We start from the raw sequence: 20,326 nt of genomic DNA, 5'->3' as shown, positions 1-20,326 counted from the left end.
TAACATCTAAAATAAAACTACAAACATTGTATATCAATAGCTTAGTGTAGTAAATAGTCCAAAAAAATCTATGAATGGTTTAAAAGTGCAAAAACCATAAAAACCAACAGTATAATCCTTAGTGAAAAGAAATAAAAATAGCAAAAAATTGTAACGACAAATGGTGAATCTCGATAGTGTCCCATACACAGTCCAATCGTGCAGATCTAAAATGTGATTTCACAACCAAACATAAAGTGCAAATGTGCCAAGGTAGCTCTCCTCCAAACGGTATCCCGTGTTAATGTGGATAATCCTAAATAATTACCTCACAGCTGTAAGGTTATAGCGAGAAAGTAAATTTGCAGGGGAAATTCCAGGGGATCAGATGAGCTGTGACTGGGACTTCTGACAGTGCCACTCTTCCTTGTAGTTTTAGCCGACCAACAATGAAACAGGAGCGAATAAACAGGCACACACAACTAGACGGATCGATGAAAGATACGAACGTCACTTCCGATTTCCTACGCGTTACGTCTCGAATGGACTTCAGACGATTGACAGTCACTTTTTATCACATAAGCTTATTGTTTATGTTTATTTATTTATTGTTTATTTATTTTTCTCTTGGTATTTAAGGATGGTAGCATCATGTTGTGGGGGTGCTTTTCTTCAGCAGGGACAGGGAAGCTGGTCAGAGGAAGATGAATGGAACCAAATATATGGCAATCTTAGAAGAAAACCTGTTAGAGTCTGTAAAAGACTTGAAACTGGGGAGGAGGTTCACCTTCCAGCAGGACAACGACCTTAAACATACAGCCAGAGTTACAATGGAATGATTTAGATCAAACCATATTCATGTGTTAGAATGGTCCAGTCCTAAATCTAATTGAGAATCATGGCAAGACTTGAAAATTGCTGTTAACAGATGCTCTCCACCCAATCTGACAGAGCTTGAGCTATTTTGCAAAGAAGAATCGGCAAACATGTAATCTCTAGATGTGCAAAGCTGGTAGAGACATCCCCAAAAAGACCTGCAGCTGTAATTTCAGCGAAAGGTGGTTCTACAAAGTATTGACTCAGGGGGCTGAATACAAATGCTTGCCACACTTTTCACATATTTATTTTCAAAGAATTTTGAAAACCATTTATCATTTTCCTTCCACTTCACAATTATGTGCCACTTTCTGTTGGCCTATCACATACAATCCCAATAAAATACATATATGTTTTTGGTTGTAACATGACAAAATGTGGAAAATTTCAAGGGGTATAAATACTTTTTCAAGGCACTGTATAGTGGAATTTACCCAGTTTTTAACACAGCTCTGACTTTCTGACTGCCAATCACATTTCTAGTGTGACGGGCAATCAGGGACTGGTGCTAACTGATACTGGCAGTGAAGGAACACTAACTGACACTATCTGATGTCACTAGTGACACTTATACATTGATCAGTGATAATACTGTACATTGTCACTGTACTAATGGCACTGGCTGGATAACAAGGGTGATCAGGAAGGAAATCAAAGGGTTCAGGTTTTACTCACAGACAAGCTGGCTTTGCTTCCCGATCTCAGCTCTGAACAGTAAGTGAGAGCACGTAGTAGTAGCAACCAGATCTGTATTATGTGTTTACCAACACACACAGATCACTGTGCTGTGGTTGGCCATGCCATCATCAGGTTCACATCATTAGCTGCAAGCCTGCTGACAAACTTGTGATGTGTCCGACCACAGCACGAATGGCAGGGGACATGTGTGTGCGTGCCTGTAAACCAGCAAGTTCCCTCTGTGATGTACAGGTATGTTACAGAACAACAAAGTCACTGGTCAGCAGTAAATGTTGAACTGTTAGTTGGTAAGTGGATAGTAACCTCTCACTGAATGGGGGAAAACAGTTATGGAGGGCTTCGCTTTGAACTTAGGCCCCTCTAACAAAAACAATGTAAGGGGTCTATTTATAACGGACAGCAGATATTGCTATCCACTGTCCGCTTTGCCGTGGCCTGCAAATTGTACTCCCTTCATAAATGGTATGGTATTAAGCTTGTTGAAAACAACCAAGAACTTTGACAGGTTATGTGACTGTGCTCTCCTCTCTGTTTTTGTTTTATGTTATGCTTTTGTTACCACTGCTTTTTAAATAAACCTATATACAGAATATATCAAAGAGATACACAGGGGAATATTTTCTTTCTGTGAAAATGAATATCAAGCAAATCATCATTGTATTTCCTCTTACAGTAGTATTTGTAGGATGTTTAAAATTACATGATACCCCGGACACAGCGATCATGGGATCATGCCACTGTGTGCCAATGTGTGCCCCAGGGGGTACGCAGGTGTGCATGTGCCAGGAGTCACTGAGCGTGGTTGTGCTGCCCTTTCACAGTACATTTACCGCAGGCAGGTGGCACAGCCAATCTCAGCAATGTACTCATTAAAAAATAATGTAACAATGGTACATTTCCAAAATGTACTAAAAAAAACTACAATGTAGAGTGATCCATAGGATACAGTTCTAAATAACTGAAGCCAATTTAGAGAAAATTAGGAACAAAAATAAATATTTGTGGAAAGTGAAATTGCAGATTTTAAAAGATTAAAAAATAAAATACATGTAGCTCTTTTCAATCTGACAAACTATATTCAAATAAAGACAAATTCCAAAAAGCAATAGAAAAATAATAAGCCAGACCAAACTATAAAACGATATAAGCCCCCCCACCCCCGGACACCTACCAACCTCTATAAAGGACTCCAGACACTTACCAACCAACCTCTATATAAGACCCCCTGACACTTACTGACCTCTATACAAGATTTCAGACACCTATCAGACTCTTTACAGGATCCCTGACACCTACCAACCTCTGTATAAGACTCCAGACCCCTACTGACCTCTATATAAGACCCCAAAAACCCTATTCATTTCTATATAAAAACCCCCGACACTTACCAACCTCTAAACAATACTTCAGATGCTTCCTGGCCTCTACAATACCAACCTCTATATAAGATCCCTGAACCCTACCTATCTCTATATAAGACTGTTACCTACCCCTATGTAAGACCCCCTGATAGCTACTGACCTCCACAGAGGACCCCCTGACATCTATTGACCGCTATAGAAGACTTCAGATACCTACCTGACCTCTACTGTATATAGGACCTATCAGCCCCTATGTAAAACCCCTCACGCTCCCCTGTCTCTATCATGAGGTGATGATAGGAGGTCTATCTGTACACAATCACTGTCTCTCCCTCCAGCTGAGTCTCCTGTTCCTGTCCAGCACCTCCCTCCCCTTCCCCCATGGTGTTACACATTCTGATTACCTGTGTCTGTGGCAGTGTGGCCACCATACTGCTTCTGGGCTGATCCATCCATCATCCACTCAACCAGGGACAGACGGGACATTTGGAGGGACCAGGGCTTGCCAGCCGAGACAGCAGATGGGGTGAGAAGAAAGCGGGGCTGAGCCAGGCAAAAGAGGTGATAGTGGACAGGGTGGTGAGTGTGCCCTGAGGTGAAGCTGAGGGGCAGTGGTCCTGTCATTGGCAGCTAGCTGTTACAACTGCCAGCTCTCTATTGATCCACAGCCACTGTCAACCCAATAAAGATACCTGGAGCCTCACAGGGGGCCCCCTACAGGCCCTGGGCCCTTGGGCAGTGTCTGGATGCCCGAAAGATCAATCTGCCCCTGCTACCAATTTGCTCCAGGTCACTGATTAAGAAAGGACTGAAGTCAGACAGCCAGAAAAAAGAGTATTTTAAGAAGGGGCAGAAAACCAGCCTCCTCATTTCTGTTGGTGTTAGTTCAATTCAAGGTGCTGGAATATGGCCGATCCATTTCTATTTAGTTTAAGACTAGATCATTTAGGATGTTTGGTTTATACGGACAAAGCTGAGCAGACTGCAAAACAAAAAGGAACATGTTAATGCAATCTGCTGCATTCCTTAACAATAGAAAGAAAAGTTATGTCCAGTTTAAACATAACCTGTGGTGTTAATGTCTTATACACAATATATATTACCAGGCTGGACCGAACCTGTAACAGACAACGGCATAGAATAATGGAATGCATGTGCATGAATCCTGCAAGTAATATAAATGAATGACCTACTTTGTAGCAGCATTTGGTTGAAAATAACATAATAGAAGCTTATGTTCCCACTATATTTAACTTTATATATTTTTTATATCCTGGCGATATGTGGAATAAGTGTCCAATAATAAACATTACACATTTATTCATATAAATAAATAATGTTTTCCTGTAGATAGTATTTTTATCTGTTATATTTTTACATCTGCTTCTACATGCACATATACGTTTTATCTACTTGAAGCTCATTCATAATCTCTGTAAACTATGTGCCCATTAAATGTCAGTGTTTCTAGTGCACTAAGCACAGAATGTGTAAGATAAGATATAGATGTTTTAAAATTCATACCAACCTTGCTTTTTTTGCCTCGGTTTTACCTAAACTGGCAAATGTCTAGAAAGGGACAATAGATTTTATTCACAACTTCAGTATTTATCAACATTAGCATTTCTGTATGTCTTGCAGAAATAAGTTAATTTTGCAATTAACTTTGTGCACAATGGTACAGAGAAGCAATACATACATCTTCCATATTTTAGAATCAGTTTCTGCTACATTTAATTAGGGCATTCCTACAGAAGGGAATGAGATGGAAGATTAACTTTGCAATTTCTTGTAACTCTCCTGATATACAGTACACTAATAGGCAATATAATGTCAAATGAAAAGGATCAAGGATATTTGTGATGTTACTTTTTTTTGTAAAGTAGCCATGGTTTGCTTCCAGAATGACCTGATGGTCCCCATTCTTCTAGGAGAGTGTAATGCTCATTGTGTCAAAAACAAATCAAAACACAACAGTCTAGGTAATCCAGCAAGACACATGGATAACTGTTCAAATTATTTGATTGTTTCCTAAGTCTAATAATATCTTGGTGGTGTTATTCATAACTCCACATTCATCTCAATTAAAATGGTATTAAACCCAAAACACAACATTTTATATATCGCTTACCATTCCTAAGATGTTGTGACTGCATTTTTGCTTTTTTTGTAGGTAATTTTCCCTCTGTTTTCACCCACCAGTTACACACCTCCTGTGTCAGAGTGCCCTTGCTCTGCTGCACAGTGGGCACAGCAGACAGCAGTATTGTCAGTCTGAGAGGGGAGGAGCGTGTTTAACGCACTAGCAGATTTAAATGTGCTAACAAAATTGAGGCCAAGCTCCAGCTCACACTTTAGAAACAGTTACAACAAAGATGTTTTTCCTTTCAGAATAAAGGTTTTACATAAATAAATAAAAGCTGATTGTAAGCACCCCAGCCAGTGTTAAGTGGTTTGTCTCATCCCTGTAAAGTGATACATCTGGAAGAGAGCTTTTACTTTTGAAAAACAACAAACCTAATGGCTGAATCACTAGCTGAAAAAAAAAAAAAAAAGAAAAAAGAAAACATATGCAGCCAACACATCTAAGAATTTGTAAGCTGCAATATCACAGATGTTTGCTTTTAGGTTTAATAAGACTGTAATGGCCATTTAAGGTCAAAAAGTAATTCTCTCTCTCTCTCTCTCTCTCTCTATATATAGATAGATAGATAGATAGATAGATAGATAGATAGATAGATAGATAGATAGATAGATAGATAGATAGATAGATAGATAGAGATAGATAGATAGATAGATAGATAGATAGATAGATAGATAGATAGATAGATATAGACAGATAGATAGATAGATAGATAGATAGATAGATAGATAGATAGATAGATAGATAGATAGATAGAGAGAGAGAGAGAGTGTCATGTACTCCTGCATGTTATGATTTGCAGCTGTTTTTGCTAGGAATTTCCTTAAAATATACAACACCGATTCCAAATAAAAAGTTGTAAAATCGACATAAAAACAGAATGCAATGATTTGCATTTCTCATAAATCCATATTTTATTCACAATAGAAAATATACAATTTTAATAATAAATAAGGTCAATTTGAAATTAACTTGACTTGAAAAGGTTGGGACAGGGCTATGTTTTTCACTGTGTAGCATCCCCTCTTATTTTAAAACTCTGTAAATGTCTAGGAACTTAATAGACCTAAGAAAGCCCCTCCCACCCCCTCCAAAGTCTAGTGTTCCAGTGAGTGCTGGAGGGGAGAGCAGAATAAAGCCTCGTACACACGATTGGATTTTCTGCAGACAAAACCTCAGACTTTGGTCTGAAGGTATGTGCCTGGATTTTGTCTTGCATACAAACGGGAAGGAATTGTCGGGCAACAATCATGAACATAGTGACATACTACGTGTTTTTTCAGCTCTTTAGAGCCACCCTTTGGGCTCCTTCTACTAATTTCGCGTTAGTAGAAACTTGGTGAGTGTTGATTCGTGCTTTTCATTTCACGATTTTCATTTCACGTTTTTCAGTTTGCGCTTTTCAGTTCATTTCTGAACACCCGTTTCTTCAACCAGACATGTTGCAGAATTGGAGGAGAAAATTAGTATTGGGACACCTGCCTTTACACGCACATGAACTTTAATGGTATCCCAGTATTTAGCCGCATATACACAATCGGATTTTCCACAGACAAACCCTCAGACTTTTGTCTGAAGGGTGTGAGCCAAAAACTTGTCTTGCATACAAACGGCATACAATTGTCGACCAACAAACACAAATGTAGTGACGTACTAGATGTACTACGAGACGATAAAGAGGAAATGTATTCGTCATGTGCCACCCTTTGGGCTCCTTCTGCAAATTTTGTGTTAGTAGAAGTTTGGTGAGTGTTGATTTGCGCTTTTCATTTTGTGCTTTTAAGTTTCTGAACGGCTGTTCATTATTATTATTATTATACACGATTTATATAGCGCCAACAGTTTACGCAGCATTTTACAATGTATAGGGGGGGGGACAACACAATTACAGTACAATACAAAGAGTACAAGAGGGCCCTGCTTGTAGAGCTTACAATTCCTAAAGGTGGACAGGGTAGGGGCTGATTGGACAGACTGGGGCAGGCAGTTCCAGAGGATGGGAGAGGCTCTGGAGAAGTCTTGAAGGCGAGCATGAGAGGAGGTAACAAGGGAGCTAGAAAGCAGGAGGTCCTGGGAGGAGCGGAGGGGACGATTTGGGCGATATCTGCAGATGAGGTTGGAGATGTAGATGGGGCAATGTTGTGGATGGCTTTGTATGTTATGGCTAGCATTTTGAATGTTACACGGTGGGGTAGGGGAAGCCAGTGAAGGGAGTGGCAGAGAGGGGCAGCAGTCACGGAACGATTAGTGAGGTGTATTAGTCTAGCAGTAGCATTCATAATAGACTGAAGGGGGGATAGCTTGCTTAACGGTAGGCCATTAAGGAGAGAGTTGCAGTTGTCAAGGCGGGAAATAATCAAGGAGTGAACGAGTTGCTTTGTGGTGTCATTAGTCAGGAAGGGTCAAATTCTGGAGATGTTGCGGAGGTGAAGGTGACAGGATTTAGCCAGTGATTGGATATGGGGGCTGAAGGAGAGGTCAGAGTCAAGGATTACACCCGGGACCCTGGCATGTGTGGAGGGACCAATGATTGTGTTGTTGATATTAATGGTGAAGGAGGAAATATAACAAGCTCAGTTTTAGAAAGATTGAGTTTGAGGAAGTGGTGTGACATCCATACTGATATGTCATTCAGAAAGTTGGAGATCTGTGAGGAGATTGAAGGGGTGAGTTGAGGAGTGGAGAGATAGATCTGGGTGTCGTGGGCATAGAGGTGGTATTGGAAACCATGGGAGGTTATCAAATGGCCCAGGGAAGAGGTATAGAGTGAGAATAGGAGGGGCCCAAGGACGGAACCTTGGGGTACCCCAACTGAAAGGGGAGCGGAGGAGATGGAGTTGTGACACTGAAAGTGCGCAGAGATAGGTAGGAGGAAAACCAGGATAAAGCAGAATCGCGGAGGCCAAGGGAGCGTATTTTCTGAGGAGGAGCAGGTGGTTAATTGTGTCAAAGGCAGCAGAGAGGTCTAAACATATGAGTATGGAGTAGTGCCCGTTGGTTTTAGCAGTTAGTAGGTCATTGGTGAGTTTTAGTAGGGCAGTTTCAGTAGAATGTTGTGGGCGGAAGCCAGACTGTAAGGGGTCGAGAAGGTTGTTGTCCATGAGGTAGCAACTCATTTGGTCATGGACAAGGCGTTCGATGAGCTTGGAGGCAAACGGGAGCAGGGAGATGGGTCTTAAGTTGTTCAAACAGGTGGGGTCTAGTGAGGGTTTTTTGAGTATGGGGGTAACCAGTGCATGTTTGAGCAGGGAAGGAAAGGTGCTGGAGGAGAGGGACCATCAACATCAACCAGACATCAACCAGACATGTAGCAGAATCGGAGGAGATAATGTGTTATTTATTATGGGCCTTGGAGTTATTTCTTTGAGCCAAGTCCAGTTCAGAAACAGGAGGAGTAGGATTTCTTGGACCAAAAATTGGTTGCTTTATTAATGGTGCCATTATGCCATTGCTGCGGGAGCTCCAGGAGAATAATCCAGATGTTTTTCAAAATTATCTCTGGATGACAGACCCCTGCTTTAACCAACTCTTGGCATTGTTGAACCCCTATATTAAGAAGCAGGACACATGCATGAGGCTTTATTTTATTTTTTGGTTGAAGACTAATGATTTGATTTGTTATATTTTCTATATTTTTGGATCCATAGAATGCACTTTTTGATTAAGATCTATTGGCAGATACCAGGTCTAATTTTATTTGTTTCCTTTTTTTAATGCACAATAAAAAAAATTGTGGAGAATAATACTTGGCTATGTGTTTTACTTCAAATGACAGTTTGGGAGTAGGCACTTAGATTTTAAAAAATGCAATGTAAAATTAACAAGAGACACCAACATAGTTGTATCTTGGACCTTAAAAACTACAGCATAATGATATTGTGGTAAATTGCCCAAATAAAAAAAAAAAAAAGCATAATAATATTATTCTTGATATCACTAGAAAAAAAAGCCTTTGAAAATGTATTTGCAATAGCTCCATCAGTATCATCAGCAAAGCAGCTTCATTATCCCATTAAAGAAGAAGAGAATGTGCGCTGCATTTCGAGATTTCATAATTTGCCACGCATGTTAATTCTCAATTACTAACGCTAATTTACAAGAGCGAATGCTTCTGGCTCGTCCTTGCTTCTGAGCATGCTCGTTTGGACTTTTGTCCGATGGACTTGTGTACACACGTTCGGAAAATCTGACAACAGACATTTGTCTGTGGAAAATTTTAAAACCTGCCATCCAACATTTGTCTGCGGAAAATCCGACAACATTTGTCCGAAGGAGCATACAAACGGTTGGATTTTCCACCAACAGCCTGTCATCACACATTTCCCATTGGAAAATCCGATCGTGTGTACTAGGCTTAACAGTCACGGCTCTCTGTACTCTGCTGAGTGGAGGGGAAGAGCTCAGAAAGTGAGTGATCAGAAATGATTAATCGCTCAGTTCTCACTGCAGAGCCAATGGGGGGACAAATGCAGCATCAAATTGAGGTGAGCATAAACGTTCTTTTTTTTTTCAATAAAGCCATCTTTTAACCCCTTCAGATACGCGATATAGCCGAATGACGGCTACAGCGCAGATCTACTTTGTCGGGAGCGCTGTAGTCACCGAGTCAATGAGACTCGGGTGATCACGGATCAGAGTAAGGGGTCGATCCCAGCCCCTTACCACATTATCAGTTGGCAGCCAATTACAGCTGATCACATGATGTAAACAGAAGATCGATAATCTTTTTTTTTCTTCTCACGCTGACAGTGTGAGGAGAAAAAAAAGCCGCTTAACGGCTTCTGTTGAAGGGACATCGGTCTCGAAGAGGAAGAGGCAAAGCCGCATCATCTGTGCCCACCAGTACCACCTGCCAGTGCCCAGTTTGTCACGAATCAGTGCCACAAATCAGTGCCCACCAGTACATAACACTGCAAACAATCAGTGCCACCTATCAATGCCCACCAGTGGTGCCTCATCAGTGCCACCTAGCAGTGCTGCCTATCAGTGTCACATACCAGTGCTGATCAGTGCCCATCAATGACACCCATCAGTGCCATCTCTCAGTGCCCACCAATGACACCTATTAGTGCCCACCAGTGCCACCTCATCAGTGCCCACCAGTGCTGCCTATTGGTGCCCATCAGTGCTGCCTTATCAGTGTCGCCTTAGCAGTGCCCATCAATGCAGCCTACCGGTGTCCATTAGTGCAGCCTATCAATGCCCATCAGTGCAGCCTCATCAGTGCACATCAATGAAGGAGAAAAATTACCTCTTTGCAAAATTTATTATCAAAATATAAAACGGTTTTGTATTTTTTTTTTTATTTGGGTATTTTCAAATTTTTTTAACAAAAAAAATAACCCAGAGGTGATCAAATACCACCAAAAGAAAGCTCTATTTGTGGGAAAAAATTATAAAAATGTTAATTGGGTACAATGTTGTATGACCACGAACTGCAGAGTGCCTTCTTACGAATCAGTACAAACAGAAAATTTCCCAGCACACTTAACAGCTAGTCTGCAACCAAATTGAACTGGCCCTGTCTGACATGTTTGAGGTTTTAGTTACACACATTTGCAAATATATGTGAAAGCCACAGTGCCTCGCCAAGGCTCCTCTGCATACTGTGGTCCTAACTCTATAGTTTTGAGAGTCTCCAATTTGGAGTTATAGATAGGGGAGGTTGCCACTTATCTGTAAAACACATTGGCTGAATTTGACACTGGGACACATTGGATAACTTCAGCTGCCACTGTGCTTTTGCTGGGTGCCCAGCATGTCCCTGTGCCTTTACGGAGGAATGGGCTACCTCCAGGCAGACCTGCCCCTAATTTATCCCCGCTATATGTGCTCCAAATGGGAGACTCTATAAACTATAGAGTAAGGACCACAGTATGTAGAAAAGCTTTGGCAATACCTTGTCACTTTCAAATATATTTGCAAATGTGTGCAACTAAAACCTCTGTTCTTTCTGTTTTTAATGTGCAAAGCCTCCTCCATGCGCACCTTACCGTAAAGGCTAGTTATAGATTGGAGTGGTTGTCACTTCTCTGTTCTTTATAATCAATGGTTATGGAAGGAGCAAATAGGCCACAAAATGAAGTGTCACTGTAATGTTTGATGCCTTTAATACTGTTGAGGGAATGTATATAGACATAACCAGAGGTGTCTTGCCTTGCTGACTGATTCCCCTGACTTCAGTCATACAGTGAGCTGGAGAGCAGTGTCCTGGGAAATTGCAAGCAGTAGTGGTACTGTGATGATAAAAACACCACAAAATAAAAAATAAAAAATCGCAGAGGTTATGAATGGAAGAGATCACTCTCTCCATGCAGAACAAAGAAGAGCAGTTCAGAAGCACCTGACAATACTGGCCTGTGTACACCAGTTCTGGGGAATAAGAGACCTTAAGGTCAGACAGCTAATGTAAGTGAGTTGGAAGACTCTTTCCTGTCTCTGACAACTTTCGTGAGTGGGCATGGGGGCACTCCAGGGGGATGGTGTTTTATTTCCCTTCTCTCACCCCATTTTCCCGTTCTTTCTTTTTCATGCTTATACATTATCTTTCTGTCCATTCCTATATATTATTTCTGTTTCTAATCCCTGTATCCCTTTCTTCCCATATATTTGCTTCTTATCTCTAGTTTCTCTTCTCCTAATTTCTGAGATTACAGTGTGACCTGATGGTTGGCATGCCAAGTGAATTGCAGGTTATTCTTATCTTTAACCATCCAATATTAGAAGTAACATGTAGGTGTGAAAAATTCTACTGTTTTCTCTCATGATTGAAATAAATGCATCCATAATGATCCTGCACGGTTGAAACCCCTTATACAAAATACGTGTTTTTACTTCTCTGTACCCAATACCTATACTTTTTTGTAATTTTGTATTTCTTTATTTTTGTAAAATACTAAAGCAAAAAAGTAATGAATTTACAAGAGGAAAGAATTGCAAGGGTGTGTCTAGGACAGCCAGGCTGCTGGCAGACCAGACCAGAAGAGTGGTGGCCACCATATACATGAATTGAATAAATGAAAGATGCAAGGAGAGGAGGATTAAAAGAATTATAATTATTCACAAAAAACATTCTAGGGGTTTAGAGATAAAAGTATTCAGTGGAAAGCACTGGAATTTAACTCTCATGTATGTCCGCATGCAGGCAAGATGTTAAAGCTCAGTAACGTGTTTATTGATGTCAGAAAAGAGGAAGTCTTGAGTACTGGCATAGAAGTAGGGAGATGAGACCTTGTTATCTGATGGGCAAGGAGAGATGAAGCTTTGTTACCTGTTAATGTATACCAGTGTGGAGGTAAATAAAGGTGTATGAGCTGGAGTGTGCACTGATGCTAGGATGATGAGTGTGCCCCTACCACCCTTTTCACCTGGTTGGCAACTTTATGTTTCTTTTACAGACTTTATGATAATATACAGTAAAAAGAACATACAAGTGTAAAATTGTGAGAAGGAAATCAGTCCTCATCACCATCAGAGGCAAGCTGGCAGCCACAGAATGAATATATCTGGTATCCTTTCTGATATGCAATGTTTGATGTCACCCATTCACTAACTACTGCCCCATCCAGATGTCAATAAGGTCCCAGACAAACAACTATTCCTGCTCTAACCTGGAAATGTCAAGCTGCAAGACACAAATGTTATGACTCTAAAGAGGCTCGCCATACAGTGTGCCACCACCAACAAGGAAACCTGTACTAGCAAAATACAGAGGCCATTTCTGATAAACCTCGGAAAATGCTAGGAGCCTGGCTCTCTCTGACACTGAGCAGAAACAAGTATACGGAAAGAAAAATCAGAGTAAAGCCAGAACTCATGAGCTGCATACCTGTAACGAGTCACTGACTCTATTGAAGGTTTTGGATCAACGACATACAGGCAACTAGCATTTTTATAAATAAAGGAAGACCAATAGCAGACCTCTGCATTTTCTAAGCACAGGCTGCTTTACAACCACTTGCCGACCAGCTGTAGCTGTACGTAGACTCGGTTACTCCCTTTTGTGGGCTCGATGTCTGCTGGCCACCCGCGATCATTCCCCGCAGTGACATAACAGGCATCTGCCTGTGTAAACAAGGCAAATCTCCATTCTGACAATGGAGATCACATAGATCCTATCTTTTTGCTAAGCAGGAAGATGGATCTGTGTTTTTACACAAACACGGAACACATTTAACCGATTGATCGCTCCTGATGTTAAACCCTTCCCTGCCAGTGTCATTAGTACAATAACAGTGCATATTTTAAGCACTGATTACTGTAAAAATGTCACTGGTTCAAAAAAAAAAAGTGTCACAAATGTCCAATCTGTCCGCTACAATGTTGCAGTCCTGCTAAAAATCGAAGATCACCGTCATTTCTAGTAAAATAAATAAATAAAAAATAATACTAATAAAAATGCCATAAATCTATCCCCTATTTTGTAGAGGCGATAACTTTTGCACAAACTGATCAATAAACGCTTATGGTGATTTTTTTTTTTTACCAAAAACATGTAGCAGAATACATATCCACCTAAACTGATGAATTAGTTGGGCTGAAGTAGTTAATTGGTAACAAAATGTTGCTGCCCCCGTTCCCCTGTTGTAAAATGGCCACCTGAAGCAGGCAGATCATTCCACGTCACTGCCAGTTGCCTTGCAAATGCATTTGTTTCAGATATACAACCATATCCACCAAGAAAAGCTTTATCTATATATCAGCATAGGAATGAACGAAATGTGACAATCTGAACACTTCTTCATTTCAAGCAGTGATTATGCAAATTCTCTACCTCCCATCTGCCAAAAATGCTTATTGCTTCAGAATGTTTTCCTATTTAGATCCAGACCTGATTCATGTTACAATGTTTTAAAAACATTGCATTTTCACATATGTTTTAATGTGTATTTTAATGTATTTTAGCATGTTGTAGTATGCTTTAGCACATTTGAGTGCCGTTTAAATGATAACTCCACGTTTTTGTGGGAAACAATAGCAAACAAGAAACAAAAATAGAGTGTATACAATTGCTACCTTTCCTTTTCAATCTGCAGCACTGTAATTTTCTGTAAAATGCAATGCAATATTGCTACCTGGAGGCAATTTGTACACATATGGTGTACATAACACCCCCTGAAATGTAATGTCCTGCTTGTTTAATTGGTTTACTGATTTTCCCAGAAGTCTGCTCTAAAATGCGAGTCAGATTTTCAACATCCCCTATAACAACAATGTTGATTTTGGAGAGATATGCGCAAAGGGAAGTCACGTCTAAAGGGATGCAGACCCGGCAACTTTCTTTATTAGAGCCCTGCAGGTGCAGCAGCTGATTGGCAGTATAAAATCTCTCCCTTTCAGGTAAAAATATAAAATGATTCATTCCAAGGAAGTTGATCTACAATATGTACACACTATATACAGGTGTTCAGTAGTGGAATAACACACAGTTCCGGAAACATAAAATGCAATGATTACAATTAAATAATTATGATGAAATGTATTGTGTATGTTCATTTCACTACACTAATAGATAATATACTGTATACATGGGGATTTTATTTAGAATTTCATTTCTGTGGGATATCTTAACAACCATGACTTTCCAACACCATGTATTGTTCTCTCCTTTCCCTAGATTCTTTAAAGAATAACCGATTCCCGACCGGCGTGCGATGATGTACGTCGGCAGAATGGCACGGACAGGCAAATGGGCGTACAGGTACGTCCCTTTGAATTTGCCGCTGTGCCATTGCTGCGCGCTGGACAGGACCTCTGTGAGTCTGATCGCGGGTCCTGCGGACTCTATCACAGCGGTGATACCCGTGATCGTCTCACAGGGAGGAAGAACAGGGAGATGCCGATGTAAACAGCAGCGTTTTGTCTAGCAACAAGTGACATTGATCTCCGCTCCCTGTGATTGGAGCAAAGATCAGTGATCTGTAAAACACAGCCTCGCCCCCCCACAGTTAGCAACATGCCCCTAGGACACACTTAACCCCTACACTGCCACCTCCTGTTAACCCCTTCATTGCCAGTGTCATTTACACAGGAATCACTGTATTTGTATAGCACTGATTGCTGTATAAATGATAATGGTCCCAAAAATGTGTCAAAAATGTCCGATGTGTCCGCCATAATGTCGCAGTCACAATAAAAATCGCTGATCGCCACCATTACTAGTAAAAAAAAATAATATATTAATAAAAATGCCATAAAACTATCCCCTATTTAGTAAATGCTATAACTTTTGCGCAAGCCAATCAATAATCGTTTATTGCATTTTTTTTTTTACCAAAAATATGTAGAAGAATACATATCGACCTAAACTGAGGAAAAAAAACTTTTTTTGTATATTTTTGGGGTATATTTATTATAGTAAAAAATTTTTTTTTTCAAAATTGTCGCTCTTTTTTTGTTTATAGGGCAAAAAATAAAAACCACAGAGGTGATCAAATACCACCAAAAGAAAGCTCTAATTGTGGTGAAAAAAGGACTCCAATTTTGTTTTGGTGCAACGTCGCACGGCCGCGCAATTGTCAGTTAAAGCAACGCAGTGCCGAATCGAAAAAAGTGCTCTGGTCTTAAGCCAGCAAAATGGTCTGGTCTGAAAGTAGTTAATGAAAAAAAAAAGGACACAAGTATACAGTGTAATACTGGCTGAATGCTGAGTAGGAACAGAAAGGCTACTTACTTTATACTGTATATTAAATGTAACACCGTAAGGTTTAAGAGAAGAATATAATTAAGTACAAATCATCTCAAAACTGTTCCTCACCATGGGATGCACCAATTAGATAGGATCGCTTTAAAGAAAGCACATTATAATATATTTGTGTCTACAAAGAAAATGAATGTGCATAATGAGCATCTGCTTCATGAGGCTCACACAGTGACAACATTCAATTTATGTATTCATGTACTGGAAACGTACCCTTCTGTGTACTGAATTTGATGTAAAAATGTACCTTTCCTCTAATTAAAACAACTGTGTCCACACATGGGTTTATGTCTGTGTGGTCACTACCACCACATTCATCTTTCATCTATAGCAGCACTGGTTAGTTGTATTGATTTATTAACACATATTCAGTTACAAAATGTGAAAGAAAATCAAAGCTTTTCATCTGTTATTAGATGCTTTGTACTTCTTAGGCAGTGAAGTCTCTTCCTGACTCTGAATCAATGTCGTTTATTACAAATAACATAAAAAGAAAACCTTATATTTCATCCAAGGTGGGTATCTCCTCTGCTTGACCCTAGTTCTGAAAATGACAACATTTATACCTTTTAAGTATTTTTATCACCAGTATGTTTATGCTGTTCTATTCAGCATAAAAAATATGCATTTTACATTCAAATGATGTGTTTCTTAACCGGAGATATACACCCACACAAAATGAACCTATTCATGTAAATAAAAACAGCGCCTTTATTTTGTAGCAGCCATTCCTTCTTAAAGTCAAAGTTAGTTAAAGTGGTTGTAAAGGCAGAAGGAAGTTTATTTTAATGCATTCTGTGTGCAGCAGCCCCCCTAATACTTACCTGAGCCCATCTTGATTCAGCGATGTGCACAATCAAAGTCAGCCAGCCAATGAGGAAAGAGAGGGGAAGGGGCCAGGCCATGGCTCCGTGTCTGGATGGACACCGGGAACTGTGCCTTGGCATGTGTGCCCCCCATAGCAAGCCGCATGCACTCAATAGGAGGGAGGAGCCAGGAGCGCTGATGAGGGACCCGAGAAGAAGAGAATCTGGGCTGCTCTGTGCAAAACCACTGCACAGAGCAGGTAAATATAATATGTTTGGTATTTTTATAGAAAAAAATTAGACTTTAGTATTACTCGATAGGTTAAATGGAATAGCCATTTTATTTATAAAACATTAATTTATGATTATCAAAACATGTATTTCTGATTAAGTAGATATATTTGATGCAAAGGTTAGAAGTCATATTGTATAACAGCTGTTGTGTTCAAATGCCATTTACACCTCCAGCTGTGGAGATTGCCATCGCGACCTTTTCCTCAAATGGACACTGGAAGTGACAACTATGTGAACAAGTATTTTGCATTTCAGTTAAGATTTGATTTAAAAGAAGCTTTAGCTAGCTAGTTTCCACCCTTTTGTAAGATATAGAAATTTGTGTTAACCAAAGTAGCCAGTTAGAGCAATTCTTTTGAATCCAACACCATGTTGTGCTTCTCTCCCTGCTGTAGCTACCTACCTACAGGCTTGTATAATAAATACATCTATTTTTCAATCTGGCTTCAGCAGTCAAAATGTTACTGAAACCTATGAGTTTTGGGTTTCCCCTACAAAGGGGCCCTTCATGCTGGAAAGACAAACTCTGCAGACATTGCTAAGAAATGGAACAACACAAGCTGGGAATTCACTTCTGCTTGCGAAGGTAAACCAATGTTTTGCTTACTGTGATTTCCCCTTGTGTTGTGCTTAATTCTGTAAGTTGGTGTCATGGAGAAGTACTCTTTCCAAGAACCTTGACTGCAAATTTTTTATTTCATTTTTACTTTCCATACTATCTGCTACTTATTACTATCCTTTGCACAAGTGTGTTCTGCTGAATGACTTGCCCTATCTCATGTGCAATGAATGGCTAGGAAGGATTTCTGCAGTTCCTGCATCTGGGAGACCAGCAAGGTCAGAGATCGAGTCTTTTCAGCTTCCAGCGCTGAATGACAATTGCATGGTCATGTAACACTCTACGTAACAGAAATTGCTATTTTTTATTTTGGTGGTATTTAATCACCACTGGGTTTTTATTTTTTGCTAAACAAATGAAAAAAATACATTTTCTGTTATAAATTTTGGAAAATAATAGTTTTTCTTCTTCACTGATGTGCGCTTATAGGCTGCACTGATAAGCTGCACTGATACGCTGCACTGATGGACACTGATTGGCCCCGATTGGGCTGCACTGATAACCAGGGCACTGATAATCAGTGCAAATGTGCCCTATCACAAGATAGTGAAGTATCGGCTTTCCTTTGCTCAGACAGTGATAGCGCTGAGGAAAGGAAATGCTGATAACAGCTGATAACATTTTTTGGCTAGAAAAATATTGTTTTTTTTTCTTCTAACACCCTAGAGAATAAAATGGCGGTCATTGCAATACTTATTTTCACACTGTATTTTCACAGCGGTCTTACAAGCACACTTTTATTGGAAAAAAAAAACACTTTTTTTAATAAAAAAATAAGACAGCAGTAAATTTAGTCCAATTTTTTTTTTTAATATTGTGAAAGATAATGTTGTTCCGAGTAAATTTATAAACAACATGTCACACTTCAAAATTGCGCCCGCTCGTGAAATGGCATCAAACTTTTACCCTCAAGAATCTCCATAGGCGACATTTAAAAAATTCTACAGGTTGCATGTTTTGCGTTACAGAGGAGGTCTAGGGCTAGAATTATTGCTCTCGCTCTACTGATTGTGGCAATACCTCACATGTTTGGTTTGATCACCGTTTTCATATACGGGCACTACTCACACATGCGATCGCTTCTGCACGCGAGCTCGTTGGGACGGGGTGCTTTAAAAAAAATATTTTTTTCTTATTTCTTATTTATTTTACTTTGTTTTATTTATTTTTTCACTGTTTAAAAAAAAATGGGTCACTTTTATTCCTATTACAAGGAATGTAAATAGATAATAGAAAAAAGCATGGCAGGTCCCCTTAAATATGAGATCTGGGGTCAAATAGTCCTCAGATCTCATATTTGGACTAAAATGCAAAAAAAAAAAAATTGTCATTTGAAAAAATGACAACAGAAAAATGTTTCTTTAAGAGGTATGGGCGGAAGCGACGTTTTGGGGTCACTTCCGCCCTCCTATGGTATAGAGATGAGTGGGGGCCATCTTAGCCTCACTCGTCTCCATACCCAGCACAGAAAAGGACCCGATCGCCTCCACCGCTACCGACGGCTCTGGTATGTGGCGGAGGGTGCTGGAGAGCAGCGGGAGGGGGTGGCACCTCTCCCACCGCCGATAACGGTGATCTTGTGGCAAATGCGCTGTGGGGACCACCATTATCGTAAAGAGGACTGACTCCTGTAAAGATAGATATCTTGTTTGTGGCAGCAGCTGCTGCCGTTACCGAGATAACCTTCTTCAAAGTGCCGACGTATATGTACAGGTGCTACTGCTAGGCGAGAGTGCTAACCACTACACCGCTGGTTGTCCCAAGGGTCACCAGAGCTACTGTCTACATTGGAAAATTCCCCCTCTATTATTGTTCTGGAAACAACTCAAAACTTGGGCTTTTCTTTTCTTTTCTCTCTTAGTGATAATGGTAAAGAGGTCAAACAGAGAGAGGTGAATGTTCCTATCAGGAGCACAGACAGCATTAAAAACTTGACAGGCGTTCGAATCCCTCCGCATTATTCCCAAAACTAGAAAAAAGTTTTGCCCTTAATTAAAAATGTTGACACTGTATTAATACCATTCTATATTACTGTAAACTGAAGCATAGTAATATGTTTGTTGAGTAAATGTCACCTAAAACAAAAATAGATACGTTTATATAAAACTGCTATGACATTTTTAATATTGCTGTATGCTCAGGGTGACACATTGCATTGCATTTACATAAATCTGTTGTTACAGATGCCAGAAAAGTATTTATGCATCCTATTTGCACACACTTTAAAGAATCCTTTTGTGGTCTTCATATTCCATTGTGCTGGTTCATCTAGCCAATCAGATCTAATTCTCCAGTTATATTCCTGTACTGCTGCAGCATGCTCAGCACTTTTATTATGTTATTAGGATATGTGGGAGCATTTCACTTGTACCTTATGAGCATGAAACATCAGTAGATAGGGTTGGTTATTTAAAGATCAGTTCGGGAGAAGTAGAGCTAAGAAAATCTGTGCTGCTAGATAGTTGTATAATCTTCAGCATTTCAAAATGTAATGTTTTGATTCACATTCATAGCTATACAATGCATTGGGCACATAGCCATTTTATATGAAAAAGGGTTACAGGGTGGTGAAAATCTATTTTCTCCCTTCCAGGCACCATTTATTAAAGCACATTTTTGACTTTCTTTTCATAAGTTTTTAATTAAAACAAAATGCTAAAGGACATCTACAGTAAGTGCACAAATGTCACAAGTTCTTTTAAAGAATGAGAAAAAATGAAAAGTAAGGTGCTAACACATATCTAGTGTTTACATAAATAAAGTAAGTGAATAGTAATCCAGTGATCTTGAAAAATCAAAACAGAAAAACAAATACTAAAAAAGTATTAACCACTTCAATACAGGGCACTT

At 39.7% G+C, this 20,326-nt stretch overlaps 1 protein-coding gene across 2 annotated transcripts in view; it reads right to left on the bottom strand.

The window, feature by feature from the left end:
- TMEFF2 (transmembrane protein with EGF like and two follistatin like domains 2) overlaps positions 1–20,326 on the bottom strand; it is a 955,470-nt gene that overhangs the window by 532,190 nt on the left and 402,954 nt on the right. The gene's annotated exons all lie outside the window — the stretch shown is intronic.

This window comes from Lithobates pipiens, unplaced genomic scaffold, assembly GCF_037356315.1.
Source record: "Lithobates pipiens isolate NorthernLeopardFrog02 unplaced genomic scaffold, aLitPip1_a1.2 Scaffold_22, whole genome shotgun sequence".
In the NCBI taxonomy this organism is placed as follows: Eukaryota; Metazoa; Chordata; class Amphibia; order Anura; family Ranidae; genus Lithobates; species Lithobates pipiens.
This window is presented reverse-complemented; position numbering and strand designations above follow the sequence as displayed.